The 20,353-nt window shown below is 35.7% G+C and overlaps 1 long non-coding RNA gene across 1 annotated transcript; it reads right to left on the minus strand.

Annotated features, from left to right (window-relative positions):
* Nucleotides 1-604: 604 nt before the first annotated feature.
* On the minus strand, nucleotides 605-19,970 carry LOC116577351. Its single transcript, XR_004280492.1, has 3 exons — nucleotides 19,951-19,970; nucleotides 2,525-2,529; nucleotides 605-753 (listed from the first exon to the last, which is right to left on the minus strand). It is a non-coding gene; the product is annotated as an uncharacterized LOC116577351 (long non-coding RNA).
* Between the last annotated feature and the right edge of the window lie 383 nt (nucleotides 19,971-20,353).

Here is a 20,353-nt window from a genome sequence, read left to right on the forward strand (position 1 = left end):
ATATCTATAATTATATCATTATCTTATATAGTACTTTTACATATAAAGTAGATAATTATTTTGTATATTATTTTTACAGAATTCTATCTTAATATACTGCTTTGCAAGTTGTTGCTTTTTTTCACTTGAAAAATTGTGATGGGCATTATTCTTCTAAACTATTGAGATTACACCAAAATGAAAAGCTTTTGCATACTGAAGGAAACCATCAACAAAAGGCAACCTACTGAATGGAAGAAGATATCTGCAAGTGATATGTCCAAGAAGTAGTTAATATCCAAAAAATATAAAGAAAATATACATACAGCTGAACACCAAAAATATTAAAATGGGCAGAAGACATGAACGGACATTTCTCCAAAGAAGACATACAGATGGCCAACAGACACATGAAAAGATGCTCAACATCATTAATCATCAGGGAAATGCAAATCAAGACCACAATAAGGTATTGCTCATACCTGTTAGAATGGCAAAACTCAAAAAGACAAGAAATAACAAGTGTTGGCAAAGACCTGGAGTAAAAGGAACCCTTGTATAGTCTTGGTGGGAATGTAAATTGGTGCAGCCACTGCAGAAAACAGTATGAAGGTATCTCAAAAAGTTAAAAATAGAAAACCCTATAATCCAGTAATTCCACTACTGAGAATACCCAAAGTAAATGAAACCACTACTGTGAAGATATATACACCCCTCTGTTTACCACAGCTTTATTTACAATAGCCAAGATTATGGAAGCAGTGCAAGTATCCACTGAATAAAGAAGATATGGAGCACATATATTCCACTGTATTCATTTTTATAATAATAGTGTGATAAATATTCTAGAGCATACATCCTTGCATACCTGTTTTAACATTTTTTGGAAAATACGCTTCTACAAGTACAATATTTGTTTTAGTGAATCTGCACATTTTCCATTTTAAACAACAGCATTCATCCCTTTCTTGAAGAATCTAGGCTTTAATCTCAGCTAAAGCCCAAAGACTGAGTCTCAAAACAAAGAGTATCCCATCTGGTAACCTGCTTCTGCTGCCTGAACAAGGAACTTCTAAAGCCACAAGGCGCGCATCCCGATGCATCTTTACCCACATATGTATCATGTCTTGGGAGCTTTTCATGAAATTTTGTATTCACGGGTCTGAGAGAGTAAATATTTAGTTTTGTTGAGGAAGTCACTGCTATTGCCAATAGTGATCACTTTAGCACTTCAGATATTTATTTATAAACATCAACAAAATAGACAAGCAAGAACAACTGTACTTTGGGGAAAATAAAAATAAAATAAATTTAACAAAAAACAAGAAACACTAGAATTAAGACTCTGAATCATGAGAGGAGAAAATATCCTAAGAAAACAAATGTAATGTAGGAAATAGAAGACAATTTTAAATTAGTTAAATTTGTATCTCCAGAAATATTCAGTCATTTATCACAAACAGAAAGCAACTATATACTGATATGAGTAAGAAAGGCAAGACAACCCAAGTGCTTAGAAATTAAAAACAGTTACTAACCTTAAAAATAATAATGACTGTGGTAACTGAACAGTTGAACTAATAGTACTTAAAAGTGAAATAATAATGTGGATTTGGACTGCAAGGAACAATAACAGCCAGATAAATCAATACAAGTTATAGTTAACTCTAAATAGTATTTGATGTCAGAGTTGTCAGATGCTAGTTTAAAGTAAACAAAGGCACAAGATGAAATCAGTTTCATGACCTTTGAGGAAAAGATTTCCAAGTAATTTTCACAGACGTGGGTAAAGATGAGAGTGAAAGCAGGGGAAGGGCTTTACAATTAGTATTGTCTTCGTTGAGTAAGAAAGGATAGAAAAGTTCAATAAAATCTGCCAAGAGCTTAAAAGAGAGGGTGGTCTAATTTTGTCTTGGTCAGTTAAGGGATGAGTACATAAAGTGTGCCCATTTTAAGTGTAAATTTTTTCCAAATATTGAGAACTATGAACACCTGTGAAACCACCACCACCATTACGATAAAGAGTATTTCTCTCACCAAAATATGCTCCTTTTGCCCCTTCCCAGTCAATCTCACACACCTAGCACACTCAACTACCGGCCTACTTTCTGTCATTAGAAATTAGGTATCTTTTCTATAGTTCCTTATAAATGGAATCAGGAATCATAGAGCATGTACTCTTTCATGTCTGGCTTCTTTTGCTAAATGTATGTTTTTAATTCATCCATGTTGTTGCATCTATCAGTAATGTGTTCTTACTTATTTCTGACTTGTACTCCAATGCACAGACAGATCACAGTTTGTTAATCCATTCTCTGTTGATGGACATTTGAGGTGATTTCTATCTAGGGCTATGAGTGTAACTGCTGGATTATGTATCAGATGTATGTTTCCCAGTCATTCTTTGCCTGGCCTCATACTATACACGTGCAGATGAATCTTCACAAGGACTTAAAGGAACCCCAAGCCATGTTGAGACTCTCCCACTTATTTTCTTGCATAGTTCCCTTCTTTCCAGTTCTTTTCCTCTCACATTCTAGCTAACTTCATCTTCCTGAGTGCCAATCTGTCTCCTCAAGTAAATGAGACCCCTGGGCACTGTCAGGGATTTCCTTCCCTGTGCCCCACTGGGAATTGGCTCTGGGCAGAAAGCTGGGGCAACCTTCAGGCTAAACTCATTTGTTTATCTTCTCCCTGGGATCACAGTCCTACTCTGCTCATTTGCCAGTATCTGAAAACAGTGACTTCACATGCTTTGTCAAGTTTTTTTGTTTACTAGAGGAAGTTAAACTTGGACTTTATTAATTTCCTAAGGCAGGAAATCAGAAGTTGATATTGATTAACTTTTAGTTGAATAGAGAATGTAACTGTTCATAAATTTAGAAAAATAATTTTAATATAGAATATTTCCATAGAATACAGAAATATAGAATATAGAAACATAGAAAGTAGAACTTAGAAAAAATAAAAGAAAAAAGAAACAGTATAAAAATTACAAGTGCAACAAACAAAATACAAAATACAAAAGTAGAAATCACAATAAATGTGGAATGAATTTAAATTATCTGGGACAAGATATAATACTTAAGTTGTGTTTAAAAAAACAACTGCATGTTCTTTATAAGATATGATAGATATAATTAAAATATTAATTATAATGTTTTATTTATTTTATATATGCATATATGTGAATATAATTAAAATAGTTAAATATTTGGGAATAAATAGCGAGATGGCTCACATTTTATTTTGCTACATAGACAATATAGTTCAATGTTATTTAAAAAATTAACATTCAATTGAATAAAAGTCAAGGTAAAACTGAATAGTACTGGAAAAGATAAAAAGAAAACAAAACACAACTCTCGGGACGCCCGGGTGGCTCAGTTGGTTAAGCGACTGCCTTCGGCTCAGGTCATGATCCCAGCGTCCTAGGATCGAGTCCCACATCGGGCTCCTTGCTCAGCAGGGAGCCTGCTTCTCCCTCTGCCTCTGCCTGCCATTCTGTCTGCCTGTGCTCGCTCTCTCTCCCTCTCTCTCTCTCTGACAAATAAATAAAATCTTAAAAAAAAACAAAACAAAAACAAAAACACAACTCTCATAGGAAAATAAGTAAAGGAAAAATACTTATTAAATTAAAAAATATTAAAAACTACAGGAAGAATATCAAACATCCCAATTATCATAATAAATGCAAATGGATAAAACTCAAAACATCTCTGACACTAATAAAAGGCCATGATATATACTACCTACTTCTAAAAAATTTCACAGTAATTAGAAAGTATAAAACGATTATTGGATAAAGATGTATCAGGCAAACTTGAAATTTTATTTATTTTTCTATTTTTAGAAGAGTTTATATATTTGACAGACAGAGAGCACGGGCAAGAAAGAACTTAAGCAAGAGAGAGCATGAGCAAGGGGAGGAGCAAAGGGAGAGGGAGAAAGCAGGGAGTCTGATTCAGGGCTCCATCCCAGGACGCTGGGATCATGACCTGAGCAGAAGGCAAACACTTAACCAACTGAGCCATCCAGGTGCCCCTATCTAGTAATTTTAAATGGCAGTATTAATATCAGAAATATAAAATTATGGAAAAAATCAGGACGATCATGATGATTTGTGTTGAGAAAAGATATTCAGTGTCATGTTGAAGGTCAATTCACAAGAATCCATCATACGCTTTTCTTCTCAACGTCACATTCATGATATCACATATGTAACTTGAAATTGGCTATGATAGCTTAGAATCTGGCTAATATTTCAAATCAGACCTCCCCTGCCTGCCTTCCCACAGAGACTTGGTTGTTAAACATTTACTCGTACACGACTGAACATAATCCAAAATGAAAATATAACAGTAATGGCTCTGTAAGGCCCAATAGCATAACTTAGAAATGTAGAGCACAAACTTATTAGAAATTCAAAGAGAAAATGACAGAAACTCAATATTTGTGGGAGAGAATAATATATCTCCGTCAGCCTTTGATGACTCAAGTAAGCACACACATAAAGTACAATGAAATAGGTGATTTGGGTTATAGAATTAATAAAACACTTATTTCATCATATTGATGTGGATTACAAATAGCAAAGCATACATTTTTCTTTGTTGCATATATAAAACATTTTAAAAGTATAGTAAGTCAGGCAAAATCTCAGAAATTGCCAAAACACTTAAATAATGATGTACACAGTCCTGGGCCTCAACACAACCAATTAGAAATAACAGAAAGTTAACTACTGAGATTGCCCAATGAAATCTCTTCCATCCCCCAAATACACAAACCATTCTAAATAACTAAGGTGAATTTGGAATCAGTAATTTAATTGAACATAATTTCAAAAATGACAAAAATATGACCATTGCCTTAAAAGTATTAAAACTATAAATTCATATCTTCTGACTCAGTCATAAGCTAGTCAGAAAAAGGCAAAATGATACATTGCAAAAATCAACAAATTATCTAATTTCTATACTATATATTTCTAAGTTATTAATATGAGGAGATCACTCTTTTTTTGACTGGGAGAGCCACATGAAGTCAAAATACATAACATACAATATGTAACTTCTGGTAAATTTATGAATTTATGAATTTATAAATTCTGATAAATTTATAAAAATGAGAATAAAAATTAGACATATGATAAAAGGGATGTTTCCAAATAACAGGTCTCTTAAGTAGGAAAGCACTATTCATATTGATCTCCAATAAATATGGGGATTTTAGAAATAGTTAATGACAGCTAACATATTTTGAGTGCTTATCTAGTGCCAGACAGTGTGCTAAGACCTTTAAATCTATTAAACTGTTGAATTCTTGACAAAAGTATATGCTAAGGAGGGTAGTTCATTCATAAGGAAACTCAGACACTGAAATGTTAAGTAATTCACCTGAGGTGAAACAGCTGGTGGTGGCAGCTCTGGAACTAGAAGAGAAAACTGGCCCCACAGTCCCTACTGTTAAACTCCCAAGGCACTACCCCCAAGAAGATTTTAGGGGAACCTAAGCTAAAAAGGAAGTAGGAGAAAAAAGCCAATTGCCTAGAAAAATTTGAAATCATTATGTATTACCTGTGAGAAAGATTTTTTAAATCACACAAAGTTTACAAATGATATTTTCTCAAACTTTCAAGACACCACTATCATATGATCCGAAATTAAACCAGCAACCAGAGGAAAAAAAACGGTACTATATTAGGAGTATTAGGGAGAGAGGAGACAGGGAGGAAGGGAAAGCAGGGAGAAAGGGAAGAAGGAAAAGAGGGAGGTAGAGAGGAAGAAGAAGATAAGATCTGTTCTCCCAAAGGACAATAATTTCACTAGAACAAAAGACAAATGTAACCAAAATCAGGATTTTCTCATTGGTGCTTATGTTTTATAACTATATATTTATAATTATACAACTATTATTAATTATCCTTCAGGGTAGAAAACATGAATTTAAATTGGAAAATTGCTTAACTAGTAACTACTTTCTAATGAAGTAATTATTTTAATAACTGAATTTATAAATTGTTATTTTCCTTAGGAAGGCAACTGACATTATAGCAAAAAAGGAGTACCTACGGCTTTAACACAAGTAAGAATATCTATCTGAAACATAATACTTGTGAGTAAATTCCAAGAAGGATCATCAAAAAGTTTAGTTAGGAAAAAAAAAAGTCTTGACCACTACTGCTATTATTATATATGTTTTCTGAACATTACAGGCAATGCAAAAGGATTAGAAACAGGAATTAGAAGTGTAATCAAAGGTAGGACACAAAATTATGTTTCTGTTATTCACGGATGTCATCTTATGACATAGAAAAACCAATAAAACCAACTGAAAATTTATTATGTAAGCAAACAGCAAGATAAAAGATACACGGAGGAAGGTCCCTTCCCTCCCCATAATACCAATAATCACTTGGAAGAGATGGTAAGAATTTTTTTTCCACAGAGACAAATATGTTTGTATGTATGTATGCATTTAAATGTGTGTGTGTGTATGTTTGTCTGTGTATCCAGAAATAATACTTCTACAAAATTCTTTTTCCCACACTTTTTAGACACTTACTATGTTTTTCTTTAGAGTTCCTAATATATTACATAATTATAAGACACATAATCTCCCCTCCCCCGACAGAATAAAAGACTGCTAAGAGCTGGGTACTGCTTTTCCATTGCTGATCTTAGTGGCTGCCAGATAATGAACAGTCAACAAATAATTGTGATGGTAGTTGTTGTAGGAAGGGGAAACCCTGACAGATGAAAAGGGAATTGTTCATCGTCATCCTAGCTGAATAATCTGAATATTGAAAGATGTCAATCTAGTATATTTAAAGAAAAATTTATTTGAGTCCTAATGGATATGTAGTTTTACGAACCAATAAAAAATATTTTACATCACAATTAGAAAAAGAAACAGAAAGGAATTCCTAAGAATATTCTGGAAGAGAGAGATCTGAGACTTGCCCTAGAAGATTTTAAGGTAATGTTTTCATTTGTGCCAAAATTAGCAGATGATCAATGGAACCTAACAAACAGCTCTAAAACTGATCCTAGTTAAAAGGAAGAGTTTGGCCAATGAAAAGGGAAACAACACAGAAAAGTAAGTGAAAAATTGCTCATTCAATACATGGGATTAGGAAAAAAATGTGTATTAGCAAAAATACGTATATTAAAATATATCCTATGTATACTGAATAATTAAACATAATAAGGATTATCACACAACATAAGAAGAAAAGCTGAAAGACTAGAGCATTTAACTACTTGTAGAGTAGGAGAGTGCTTTCCACACATTCAAAAAGGCAGAAACAGGGGCGCCTGGGTGGCTCAGTGGGTTAAGCCGCTGCCTTCGGCTCAGGTCATGATCTCAGGGTCCTGGGATCGGTCCCGCATCGGGCTTTCTGCTCAGCAGGGAGCCTGCTTCCTCCTCTCTCTCTCTCTCTCTCTCTCTGCTTGCCTCTCTGCCTACTTGTGATCTCTCTCTGCCAAGTAAATAAATAAAATCTTAAAAAAAAAAGGCAGAAACATTGTACCAAAAATACATAAAATTTTAAAAAAGATTTTATTTATTTATGTGAGGGAGAGAATGCACACACATAAGTAGGGGAGGGACAGAGGAAGAAGCAGACCCCACACATGAGCAGGGAGCCGATGGGGCTGGATCCCAGGACTCTGGAATCAGGACCTGAGCTGAAGGCAGATGTTTGACCAACTGAGCCATCCAGGTGCCCCCCAAAATACATAAATATTAAGTAATTTTTAAAGTAATTTATTTTTATTTTATTATTTATTTGTTTGTTTATTTATAGTAATTTATTTTCATCAAATATTAAGGTAGAGTTACTATCCTCAATATTTTAAAAACTCTTTCCAATTAACAAAATAAGAATTATAACTTAAATAGAAATATGAACCAACAATAAAAGTAAATAACTCGCACACACAAAAAATTCAAATATCCAATAAATAGATGGAAAATTGCTCAACAATGACATGCTACTTTTCATCTGCCAAGAAGTAAATGATTTTTAGAATTACTGATACTCAGTGATGACAAGGATGTGGTGTGCAGGAAGTGGACAGTAGTGTGCTTATAAAGGTTTTACAACTAGCTCTCTTAATGAAGTTTTTACATAAAAACTGGTTGATATTTACATTTAATATTAATAAGTAAAGCAAAAGTTAAAAAAAAGAAAAAAGACAAAAAGTCTAAATGCCACTTATTTTTCAATAAAATAATTTCTTTGCTATATAAGGTACTTGATTTCTTGAGTAACAGAAGAATTATTTTCTCAATATTTAACACTATTCATGACATAAACACTACAGACATGACATATTTTTAAAGTAAACCTGTATTATTCATATTTTCTCTAATGCTTCATTCAGTCTTGAAAAGCAACAGAACAGTAATTCAGGCCCTGGTTTGCAATGTTTGTTGCATATAGGTGGTGACTAACCAGTTTGATATCAATCTTTGAATGTGGAGTTGCCAAAATAGACAGGAGCACATCAATACCCATAGTATTTCCACCAAACAGATACAATACATACAAATATTGGAAAGGTGATGAGCTCTTACCATATTAAGGGGAAAACTATACGTTATATATAAATTTGAGAAAATTATATATGGTTTGATCTGAATTTTGTAAAATCTGTTGCATGTATGAGTGCATGCATTTGTTTATGTGTATTTTCAGGTATGTGTAAATGTTCACATTTGTTTTATCTAGGTAGTACACTATAGATGAATTGTATTATATTATTTCTATTTTTCCATTATTTTCCAAATTAGCACATATTTTTCTTTCTTTAAAGTATAATAATGAATAGCAGAAAAGGAAATTAGGAAAATAGTCTAATTTACAACTGCAACAAAAATAATGAAATATCTAGGAATAAGCTTAACCAAGGAGGTGAAATACCTGTACTCTGAAAACTATAAAGTACTGATGAAAGAAACAAAATGACACAAACCAGGGAAAGATAGATAGTCTATGCTCAGGTTGGAAGAACTGATATTGTTAAATTGTCCATACTAACTAAATCAATCTACAGTTTTAATGCAATCCCTATCAAAACACCCATAGCATTTTTCACAGAACAAGAAGACATAGTCCCAACTTTGTATGGAACCACAAAACAGATCCCCAATCGTGAAAACAATCTTGAGAAAGAAGAACAAAGTTGGAGGTCTCACAATCCCAGACCTCAAGTACTACAAAGCCATAGTGATCAAAACAGTATGGTACTAGCATAAATACAGATGCACTAGGCTAGAGATCCCCAAAGCAAACCCACACTTTTATGGCCAATTCATCAGTGACAAAGGACTCAAGAACTGACAGTGGGGAAAAGATAGCTAAATGGTACTGGGAAAACTGGACAGCTACCTGAAACAGGATCACTTTCTTTTATCATACACAAAAATAAACTCAAAGTGGATGAAAGACCTAAATGTGAAACCTGAAGCCACAAAACCCGTAGAAGAAAACATATGCAGCAATTTCTTTGACACAGGCTGTAGAAACATTTTTCTAGATACATCTCTGTAGGCCAGGAAGACAAAAGCAAAAATAAACTAATGGGACTACACTATAATTAGCACATACTCTTCAATCATATACTTTTTTGCAGCTCTTCCAGTGGAATCAAAAAAAGAACTTGTTCTCATTAGAAAATATTCTGCTTCACATCTTCCAGGATTTTAGAAAGAGGGACAAAAGGAAGGTACAAAAAAGTAGGATGTTGCTGAGAAGACCAATTCCTCTGGAATTTGTACCCTGTAACTTAATTTTACACGCCCTAAACAGATTAAAAGTTCAATTTTAATAGCATTCCATGTCCAGGAGAGGCTCTAAATTCTTCAAGCCATGTTCTTAGACCCCCTATCAAATTAGAAATGTTCTCGAACTGCCAAATTGAGGTTCTTTCTCCAATAAACCAAAGACTGCCTACCACATCATTATCCCCAAGAATGATGCAGTATGTATTTGAAATGTGTATTTCTACATACATTTTCCACAGGCTCATTGTTAAGAATCTAGTGAGCTCCATTTTGATTCATTAAAAGTGCAGTAAAAGAGATGTTCAGAATTATTCCACATAATCCACAGCACTTAAGAAAGCATATATTTTCTTAGTACTTTAAATCTAATGCTTACAGTAGTAACTCAAGCCTATCAAGATGTGTTTGCCATAGCACTGTCATTTTGAAATCGTGGTGGTGCTGCTCCTTCATTGTAACTGGCCAACATGGAACTGATTGAGAATAATATTTTTATCGAGTACCTAATATACAATCTTGTGGTTGTTTGCAGTGCCATAGTGTAGCAGAGCTATTGGTACTTTTATATAAGGTAGAGATTGAAGTGTGTTTCTTTTTTTTTTTAATTATGCTTTTAAGCTACAAACCAGTCAACCTAAAAAGAAATCACATAAACCAGTAGATGTTTGCATGTGTCTGTTTATCATATACATAATTATTACATTGTTCATTTTGCCAAATGGCAGAACTTGGGTTTTTCTATGTTTTTTTTTTTTTAAGTGAGAGTGGACTTAAGTATTTTTAAAATAGGATAACTACTTCATTTCTCCACATGCACTTAAATTTCTAGACTTATTATTATTATACTAGTATACTTTCAAAATTGTTGGAAACAGGGGCGCCTGGGTGGCTCAGTAGGTTAAAGCCTCTGCCTTCGGCTCAGGTCATGATCCCAGGGTCCCGGGATCGAGCCCCGCATCGGGCTCTCTGCTCGGCAGGGAGCCTGCTTCCTCTCTCTCTCTTTCTCTGCCTGCCTCTCTGCCTACTTGTGATCTTGTCTGTCAAATAAATAAATAAAATCTTTTTAAAAAAATGTTGGAAACACATGATCTTCAAATTCATTTTTACTGACAAATAATTAGTTCCTCTAATATCTGATAATAACTAGGAAGTTGTTAAATATATTGCTGGCATATTTGTTCCTTGTGGGGGTCTTATTACAATCAGAATTGTTCATTTTGGAATCACAAGCCAACATCCATTATATTATATTACATTTTCTTTAAAAAAAGCTTCTTTTACCAGAGTTGTTCTCTTCTTTCAAAATTCAAATCTAACCAGCTGATGCTATCTTAGAGATAGCTACAAACTGACTAGAGTATTACTGAAAATTATCTAAAACTCTTCAGTTATCTGTTTGATCAATATATGTTTTATTTTAATGTTCTCTTCTAGAGATCAGTATCTCAGAAAGATTTAGTCAGGAATAACCTACTCTATATTTTTATATTTTAAATTAACTCTGCAAAGATCAGATGATAACAGAATTATGACAGATGAGATTCTAGAAATGATAACTGTGGGGTTAATGTCCCAAGCAGATTAAATTAGGCAAGATCACAAAGGTATAGTAATCAAAACAATATGGTGCTGGCACAAAAAGTAGACACACAGATCAATGGAACAGGATAGAGAACCCAAAAATAAACCCATGGTTATATGATCAATTAATCTATGATATCAAAGGGAAGAGTATACAATGGGGAAAATGACAGCCTTTTAAGTAAATGGTGTTGGGAAATCTGGACAGCTACATGCAAGAGAATAAAACTGAACCACTTTCTTATACTATATATAAAAATAAATTCAAAATAGATTAAAGACCTAAGTGTGAGATGAAAACCATAAACTCCTAGAAGAAAACAGAGGCAGTAATTTCTTTGACATCAGCCATAGAAACATTTTTCTAGATGTTTTCTCAGGCAATCTACTGAATGGGGGAAGATATCTGAAAATGGTATATCCACTAAGGTGTTAATAATCTAAAATGCATAAAGAACTTAACACCTTAACACCCAAAAAATTCCAATCTGATTTAAAAATGGGCAGAGGATTCAAATAGAAAATTTTCTAAAGAAGACATACAGATGGCAAGTAGTCACATGATAAGACGCTCAACATCTCTAATCATCAGGAATATGCAAATCAAAACTATAGTGAATATAACACTATATGTTAACTATACTGGAATTAAAATTAAAAACTTAGTAAAAAAAACACACATTGGGATATCACTTTAAAACAGTCAGAATGTCTACAATCAAAGTACCAAAAAGACAAGAAATTATCATTTTGTGTGGATGAAGATGTGGAGTAAAGGGAACCCTTGTATACTACTAATGGGAATATAAATTGGTACATCCAGGGGCACCTGGGTGGCTCAGTGGGTTAAAGCCTCTGCCTTCGGCTCAGGTCATGATCCCAGGGTCCTGGGATCGAGCCCCGCATCGGGCTCTCTGCTCAGCAGGGAGCCTGCTTCCTTCTCTCTCTGCCTGCCTCTCAGCCTACTTGTAATCTCTGCCTGTCTAATAAATAAATAAAAATCTTTAAAAAAAAAATTAGTACATCCACTGTGGATGGAGTTCTTGAAAAAATTAAAAATAGAAATAACATATGATCCAGTTATTCCACTACTGGGTATTTACCCAAGGGAAAAAAAAAGAACACTAATTTAAAAAGATTATGCAGATATGTTTATTGAAGCATGACTTACAATAGCCAAGATATTGAAGCTACCTATGTGTCCATCAATAAATGAATAAAGAAGATGTGAGATAGATATAAATATATAGAGATATAGATATAAACATATATAAATATATATATTCCACTTATATGTGGAATCTAAAAAAACAAACAAAAAACTGAACAGACTCTTAAATATGGAGAGCAAACTGGTGGTTGCTAGAGAGGAGGTGGGTGGGAGGATGAGTAAAACAGATAAAGGGGATTAAGAGGTACAAACTTCCAATTATAGAGGGTAACAGAAGGGAGGAGGGAAGGGGATAGGGTAGCTGGGTGTTGGGTATTAAGGACGGCACATGATATGATGAGCTCTGGGTGTTATACACAACTACAGTGAACACTGAACACTACATGATGTACTACATGTTGGCTAACTGAACATAATAAAAATAAATAAATAAATAAACTAGGAAAAAAAACCTTTCAGTTATAAAATAAGTAAGTCACAGAGATGAAAATTACAGGTCGGGAATATAATCAGTAATACTGTAATGATGTTGTATGGTCAGAGAGTGACTACACTTATGGTGGTGAGCACCGAGTAAGGTCTAGAACTATCAAACCACTATGGTGCACATCAGCAACTAATATAATGTTGTATGTCAACTACATGTCAATAATAAATTTTTTTTAAAAATTAGGCAAGATCATTCTGGTGATGTCTTTCTCCACTAAGGCTCTGATATCCTGTGATGTTAGAGAAAGGCTCTGCCTACCTAAAAAACTAAGTTAATTTTGTTGAAGTTAATAGATTTTTTTTTAAAAGTCAAGCCTGGTTATTTGGAACTAAATAAGTAAAATAGAATAAAATAGACAAAATACAAGACTGTGGCCAGAACTAATAGTTTTCTTGAAAGTTTAACATTCCCAATGAAAACTAAATATACCCAAGCAGGTCTAGAGCTTGAATCATCCTGTTAATTCCATACCAATTATTTATTTCATAGCATTTTATAGCGATGAAATGTGTGGACCACTAAACGCATAACCAAAAGTTAATTAAGTACGTTTTTAAGTTAACAGATGACATAAGAGCCAAAATAAACTGAAAAGGCAGAAAGTTTAATATAGTTCTGGTCATTTAATTGAGTAACGTCTATGGGCGAGAAATTTGTTTTTTATGGATATTCATTTTTAAACTCCCGGTAAACAGAGAGACATCTAATTTACAAAATGTGAAGTCATCACATTTTAGCTTATACTGCCTTTTGAAGCAGCAGCCTGATTTATTCCATTACTGGCTCACCCAGGTCTGAGATAAAGAAAAAGGTGCGGTATGAAGAGTCTGTGAAACGACCCATATCCCAAGTTTCATGCTGTACCAGACAAGAATGGAAACAAAACAAAGAAAGATTTAGAGAGAAGATGTGGAATTTGACCAAACATTAAGTCCATGCTTAAGTAAAGGCAAGGAAGAAAAAGGAGTAAAAGAAAGTTGTTGTTGTTGTTTTTTAATTTTAAAAAATATTTTTAGAGAGAGCAGTCAAGATGGCGAAGTAGCAGGCTGAGACGACCTCAGGTAGCAGGAGATCAGCTAGGTAGCTTATCTAAAGATTGCAAACACCCACAAATCCAACGAGAGATCAAAGAGAAGAAGAACAGCAATTCTAGAAACAGAAAATCAACCACTTTCTGAAAGGTAGGGCTGAGGAGAAGTGAATCCAAAGTGATGGGAAGATAGACTGTGGGGGGAGGGGCCGGCTCCTGGCAAGCGGCAGAGCAACAGAGCACAAAATCAGGACTTTTAAAAGTCTGTTCTGCTGAGGGACATCGCTCCAAAGGCTAAACCAGGGTGAAGCCTACCCGGGGTCAGCGTGGCCTAGGCTGGGGTGAAGCCCACGAGGGGTCAGCGTGGCCCCAGGTCCCACAGAGTCACAGAAGGATCGGGGGGGGGTGTCTGAGTGTTGCAGAGCTTGCAGGTATTAGAAGGGGGAAGCTGGCTACAGAGACAGAGCTGAGGAGGGAGCTCTCAGCTCGGGGTTACCTTGAACCGGTCGCAGGCTCAGTGAGCTCCGAGCGCTGCCAGAGGCCAGGGAGATGGGAGTAATTGGGCGCTATTCTCTGAGGGCCAAAAGGAGTGGGCCCCCGAGCTCTCGGCTCCACTGGGCCAGAGACTGTGAAGCAGCCATTTTCATTCCCATCCTCCAGAACTCTACAGAAAACGCTCAGGGAACAAACGCTCCTGAAAGTGAACCCGAGCTGATTACTCAGCCCGGTCCCTGGTAAAGGCAGTGCAATTCCACCTGGGGCAAAGACACTTGAGAATCACTACAACAGGCCCCTCTCCCAGAAGATCAACAAGAAATCCAGCCAGAACCAAGTTCACCTATCAAGAAGTACAGGTCCAATACAAAGGAGCGCGGCGGAATTACAGAGGAGGAGAAAGCAAACCACGGAACTCATGGCTTTCTCCCCATGATTCTTTAGTCTTGCAGTTAATTTAATTTCTTTTCTTTTTCTTTTTCATTTTTTTTCTTCTGCTGCTAAATTATTTTTTAACTTTTACCCTTTTCTTTTTTAACGTTTTTTAACTAGTTTATCTAATATATATATATATATATATTCTTTTTTATATTTTTTCTTTATTCGTTTTTTTTTAATTCTTTTTTTTGAACCTCTTTCTATCCCCTTTCTCCCCTCCCCCCATGATTTAGGATCTCTTCTGATTTGGTTAAAGCGTATTTTCCTGGGGTCCTTGCAACCCTTTTAGTATTTTACTTGCTCCTTCATATACTCTTATCTGGACAAAAGGACAAGATGGGAAAATTCACCACAAAAAAAAGAACAAGAGGCAGCACTGAAGGCTAGGGACCTAATCAATACAGACATTGGTAATATGACATATCTTGAGTTCAGAATGATGATTCTCGAGGTTCTAGCCGGGCTTGAAAAAGGCATGGAAGATATTAGAGAAATCTTCTCAGGAGATATAAAAGCCCTTTCTGGAGAAATAAAAGAACTAAAATCTAACCAAGTTGAAATCAAAAAAGCTATTAATGAGGTGCAAACAAAAATGGAGGCTCTCACTGCTAGATAAATGAGGCAGAAGAAAGAATTAGCGATATAGAAGACCAAATGACAGAGAATAAAGAAGCTGAGAAAAAGAGGGACAAACAGCTATTGGACCATGAGGGGAGAATTTGAGAGATAAGTGACACCATAAGACAAAACAACATTAGAATAATTGGGATTCCAGAAGAAGAAGAAAGAGAGAGGGGAGCAGAAGGTATACTGGAGAGAATTATTGGGGAGAATGTCCCCAATATGGCAAAGGGAACAAGCATCAAAATTCAGGAGGTTCAGAGAACGCCCCTCAAAATCAATAAGAATAGGCTCACACCCTGTCACCTAATAGTAAATTTTACAAGACTTAGTGACAAAGAGAAAATCCTGAAAGCAGCCCGGGAAAAGAAGTCTGTAACATACAATGGTAAAAATATTAGATTGGCAGCAGACTTATCCACAGAGACCTGGCAGGCCAGAAAGAGCTGGCATGATATATTCAGAGCACTAAACAAGAAAAACATGCAGCCAAGAATACTATATCCAGCTAGGCTATCATTGAAAATAGAAGGAGAGATTAAAAGCTTCCAGGACAAACAAAAACTGAAGGAACTTGCAAACACCAAACCATCTCTATAGGAAATAATTGAAAGGGGTCCTCTAAGCAAAGAGAGAGCCTGAAAGTAGTATATCAGAAAGGAACAGAGACAATATACAGTAACAGTCACCTTACAGGCAATACAATGACACTAATTTAATATCTCTCAATAGTTACCCTGAATGTTAATGAGCTAAATGCCCCTGTCAAAAGACACAGGGTATCAGAATGGATAAAAAAACAAAACCCATCTATATGTTGCCTACAAGAAACTCATTTTAGACACGAGGACATCTCCAGTTTTAAAGTGACGGGGTGGAAAACAATTTACCATGCTAATGGACATCAGAAGAAAGCAGGGGTGGCAATCCATCAATCAATCCATCATATCAATTAGGTTTTAAGCCAAAGACTATAATAAGAGATGAGGAAGGACACAATATCATACTCAAAGGATCTGTCCAACATGAAGATCTAACAATTTTAAATATCTATGCCCCTAATGTGGGACCAGCCAACTATATAAACCAATTAATAACAAAATCAAAGAAACACATCAACAATAATACAATAATAGTAGGGGACTTTAACACTCCCCTCACTGAAATGGACAGATCATCCAAGCTAAAGATCAACAAGGAAATAAAGGCCTTAAATGACACACTGGACCAGATGGACATCACAGATATATTCAGAACATTTCATCCCAAAGCAACAGAATACACATTCTTCTCTAGTGCACATGGAACATTCTCCAGAATAGATCACATTCTCAGTCCTAAGTCAGGTCTCAACCAGTATCAAAATATTAGGATTATTCCCTGCATATTTTCAGACCACAAGGCTCTGAAGCTAGAAATCAATCACAAGAGGAAATTTTAAAAACCCAAATATGTGGAGACTAAACAGCATCCTTCTAAAGAATGAATGGGTAATTTGTCCAGGAAATTAAAGAAGAATTGAAAAAATTCACGGAAACAAATGATAAGGAAAACGTAACAGTTCAAAATCTGTGGGACACAACAAGGCAGTCAGGAAAATATATAGTGGTACAAGCCTTTCTCAAGAAACAAGAAAGGTCTCAAGTACACAACCTAGCCCTACACTTAAAGGAGCTGGAGAAAGAACAAGAAAGAAACCCTAAATCCAGCAGGAGAAGAGAAATCATAAATATCAGAGCAGAAATCAATGAAATAGAAACCAAAAAACAATAGAACAAATCAATGAAACTAGGAGCTGGTTCTTTGAAAGAATTAATAAAATTGATAAAACCCTGGCCAGACTTATCAAAAAGAAAAGAGAAAGGACCCAAATTAATAAAATCATGAATGAAAGAGGAGAGATCACAACTAACACCAAAGAAATACAAACAATTATAAGAACATACTATGAACAACTCTACGCCAACAAATTTGACAATCTGGAAGAAATGGATGCATTCCTAGAGACATATAAAATACCACAACTGAACCAGGAAGAAATATTAAACCTGAACCGACCTATAACCAGTAAGGAGATTGAAACAATCATCAAGAATCTCCAAACAAACAAAAGCCCAAGGCCAGACGGCTTCCCAGGGGAATTCTACCAGACATTTAAAGAAGAACTAATTCCTATTCTCCTGAAACTGTTCCAAAAAATAGAAATGGAAGGAAAACTTCCAAACTCATTTTATGAGGCCAGCATCACCTTGATCCCAAAACCAGACAAGGATCCCATCAAAAAAGAGAACTACAGACCAATATCCTTGATGAACAAAGATGCTAAAATTCTCATGAAAATACTAGCCAATAGGATTCAACAGTACATTAAAAGGATTATTCACCACGAGCAAGTGGGATTTATTCCAGGGCTGCAAGGTTGGTTCAACATCCACAAATCAATCAATGTGACACAATACATTAATAAAAGAAAGGACAAGAACCATATGATACTCTCAATAGATGCTGAAAAAGCATTTGACAAAGTACAGCATCCCTTCCTGATCAAAACTCTTCAAAGTGTAGGGATAGAGGGCACATACCTCAATATCATCAAAGCCATCTATGAAAAATCCACCGCAAATATTATTCGCAATGGAGAAAAACTGAAAGCTTTTCCGCTAAGGTCAGGAACACGGCAGGGATGTCCATTATCACCACTGCTATTCAACATAGTACTAGAAGTCCTAGCCTCAGCAATCAGACAACAAAAGGAATTTAAAGGCATCCAAATCGGCAAAGAAGAAGTCAAACTATCACTCTTCACAGATGATATGATACTATATGTGGAAAACCCAAAAGACTCCACTCCAAAACTACTAGAACTTGTACAGGAATTCAGTAAAGTGTCAGGATATAAAATCAATGCACAGAAATCAGTTGCATTGCTCTACACCAACAACAAGACAGAAGAAAGAGAAATTAAGGAGTCAATCCCATTTACAATTGCACTCAAAACTATAAGATACCTAGGAATAAACCTAACCAAAGAGGCACAGAATCTATACTCAAAAAACCATAAAGTACTCATGAAAGAAATTGAGGAAGACACAAAGAAATGGAAAAATTTTCCATGCTCCTGGATTGGAAGAATAAATATTGTGAAAATGTCTATGCTACCTAAAGCAATCTACACATTTAATGCAATTCCTATCAAAACACCATCCATTTTTTTTTCAAAGAAATGGAACAAATAATCCTAAAATTTATATGGAACCAGAAAAGACCTCGAAAAGCCAAAGGGATATTGAAAAAGAAAGTCAAAGTTGGTGGCATCACAATTCCGGACTTCAAGCTCTATTACAAAGCTGTCATCATCAAGACAGCATGGTACTGGCACAAAAACAGACACATAGATCAATGGAACAGAATAGAGAGCCCAGAAATAGACCCTCAACTCTATGGTCAACTAATCTTCGACAAAGCAGGAAAGAATGTCCAATGGAGAAAAGACAGCCTCTTCAATAAATGGTGTTTGGAAAATTGGACAGCCACATGCAGAAAAATGAAATTGGACCATTTCTTTACACCACACACGAAAATAGACTCAAAATGGATGAAGGACCTCAATGTGAGAAAGGAATCCATCAAAATCCTTGAGGAGAACACAGGCAGCAACCTCTTCGACCTCAGCTGCAGCAACATCTTCCTAGGAACATCGCCAAAGGCAAGGGAAGCAAGGGCAAAAATGAACTATTGGGATTTCATCGAGATCAAAAGCTTCTGCACAGCAAAGGAAACAGTTAACAAAATCAAAAGACAACTGACAGAATGGGAGAAGATATTTGCAAACGACATATCAGATAAAGGGCTAGTGTCCAAAATCTATAAAGAACTTAGCAAACTCAATACCCAAAGAACAAATAATCCAATCAAGAAATGGGCAGAGGACATGAACAGACATTTCTGCAAAGAAGACATCCAGATGGCCAACAGACACATGAAAAAGTGCTCCATATCACTCGGCATCAGGGAAACACAAATCAAAACCACAATGAAATATCACCTCACACCAGTCAGAATGGCTAAAATCAACAAGTCAGGAAATGACAGATGCTGGCGAGGATGCGGAGAAAGGGGAACCCTCCTACACTGTTGGTGGGAATGCAAGCTGGTGCAACCACTCTGGAAAACAGCATGGAGTTTCCTCAAAATGTTGAAAATAGAACTGCCCTATGACCCAGCAATTGCACTACTGGGTATTTACCCTAAAGATACAAACGTAGTGATCCAAAGGGGCACGTGCACCCGAATGTTTATAGCAGCAATGTCCACAATAGCCAAACTATGGAAAGAACCTAGATGTCCATCAACAGATGAATGGATAAAGAAGAAGTGGTATATATACACAATGGAATACTATGCAGCCATCAAAAGAAATGAAATATTGCCATTTGCGACAACATGGATGGAACTAGAGTGTATCATGCTTAGCGAAATAAGTCAAGCAGAGAAAGACAACTATCATATGATCTCCCTGATATGAGGAAGTGGTGATGCAACATGGGGGCTTAAGTGGGTAGGAGAAGAATCAATGAAACAAGATGGGATTGGGAGGGAGACAAACCATAAGTGACTCTTAATCTCACAAAACAAACTGAGGGTTGCTGGGGGGAGGGGGGTTGGGAGAAGAGGGGTGGGGTTATGGACACTGGGAAGGGTATGTGCTTTGGTGAGTGCTGTGAAGTGTGTAAACCTGGCGATTCACTGACCTGTA

This window comes from Mustela erminea, chromosome 18, assembly GCF_009829155.1.
Source record: "Mustela erminea isolate mMusErm1 chromosome 18, mMusErm1.Pri, whole genome shotgun sequence".
NCBI classification, from domain to species: Eukaryota; Metazoa; Chordata; class Mammalia; order Carnivora; family Mustelidae; genus Mustela; species Mustela erminea.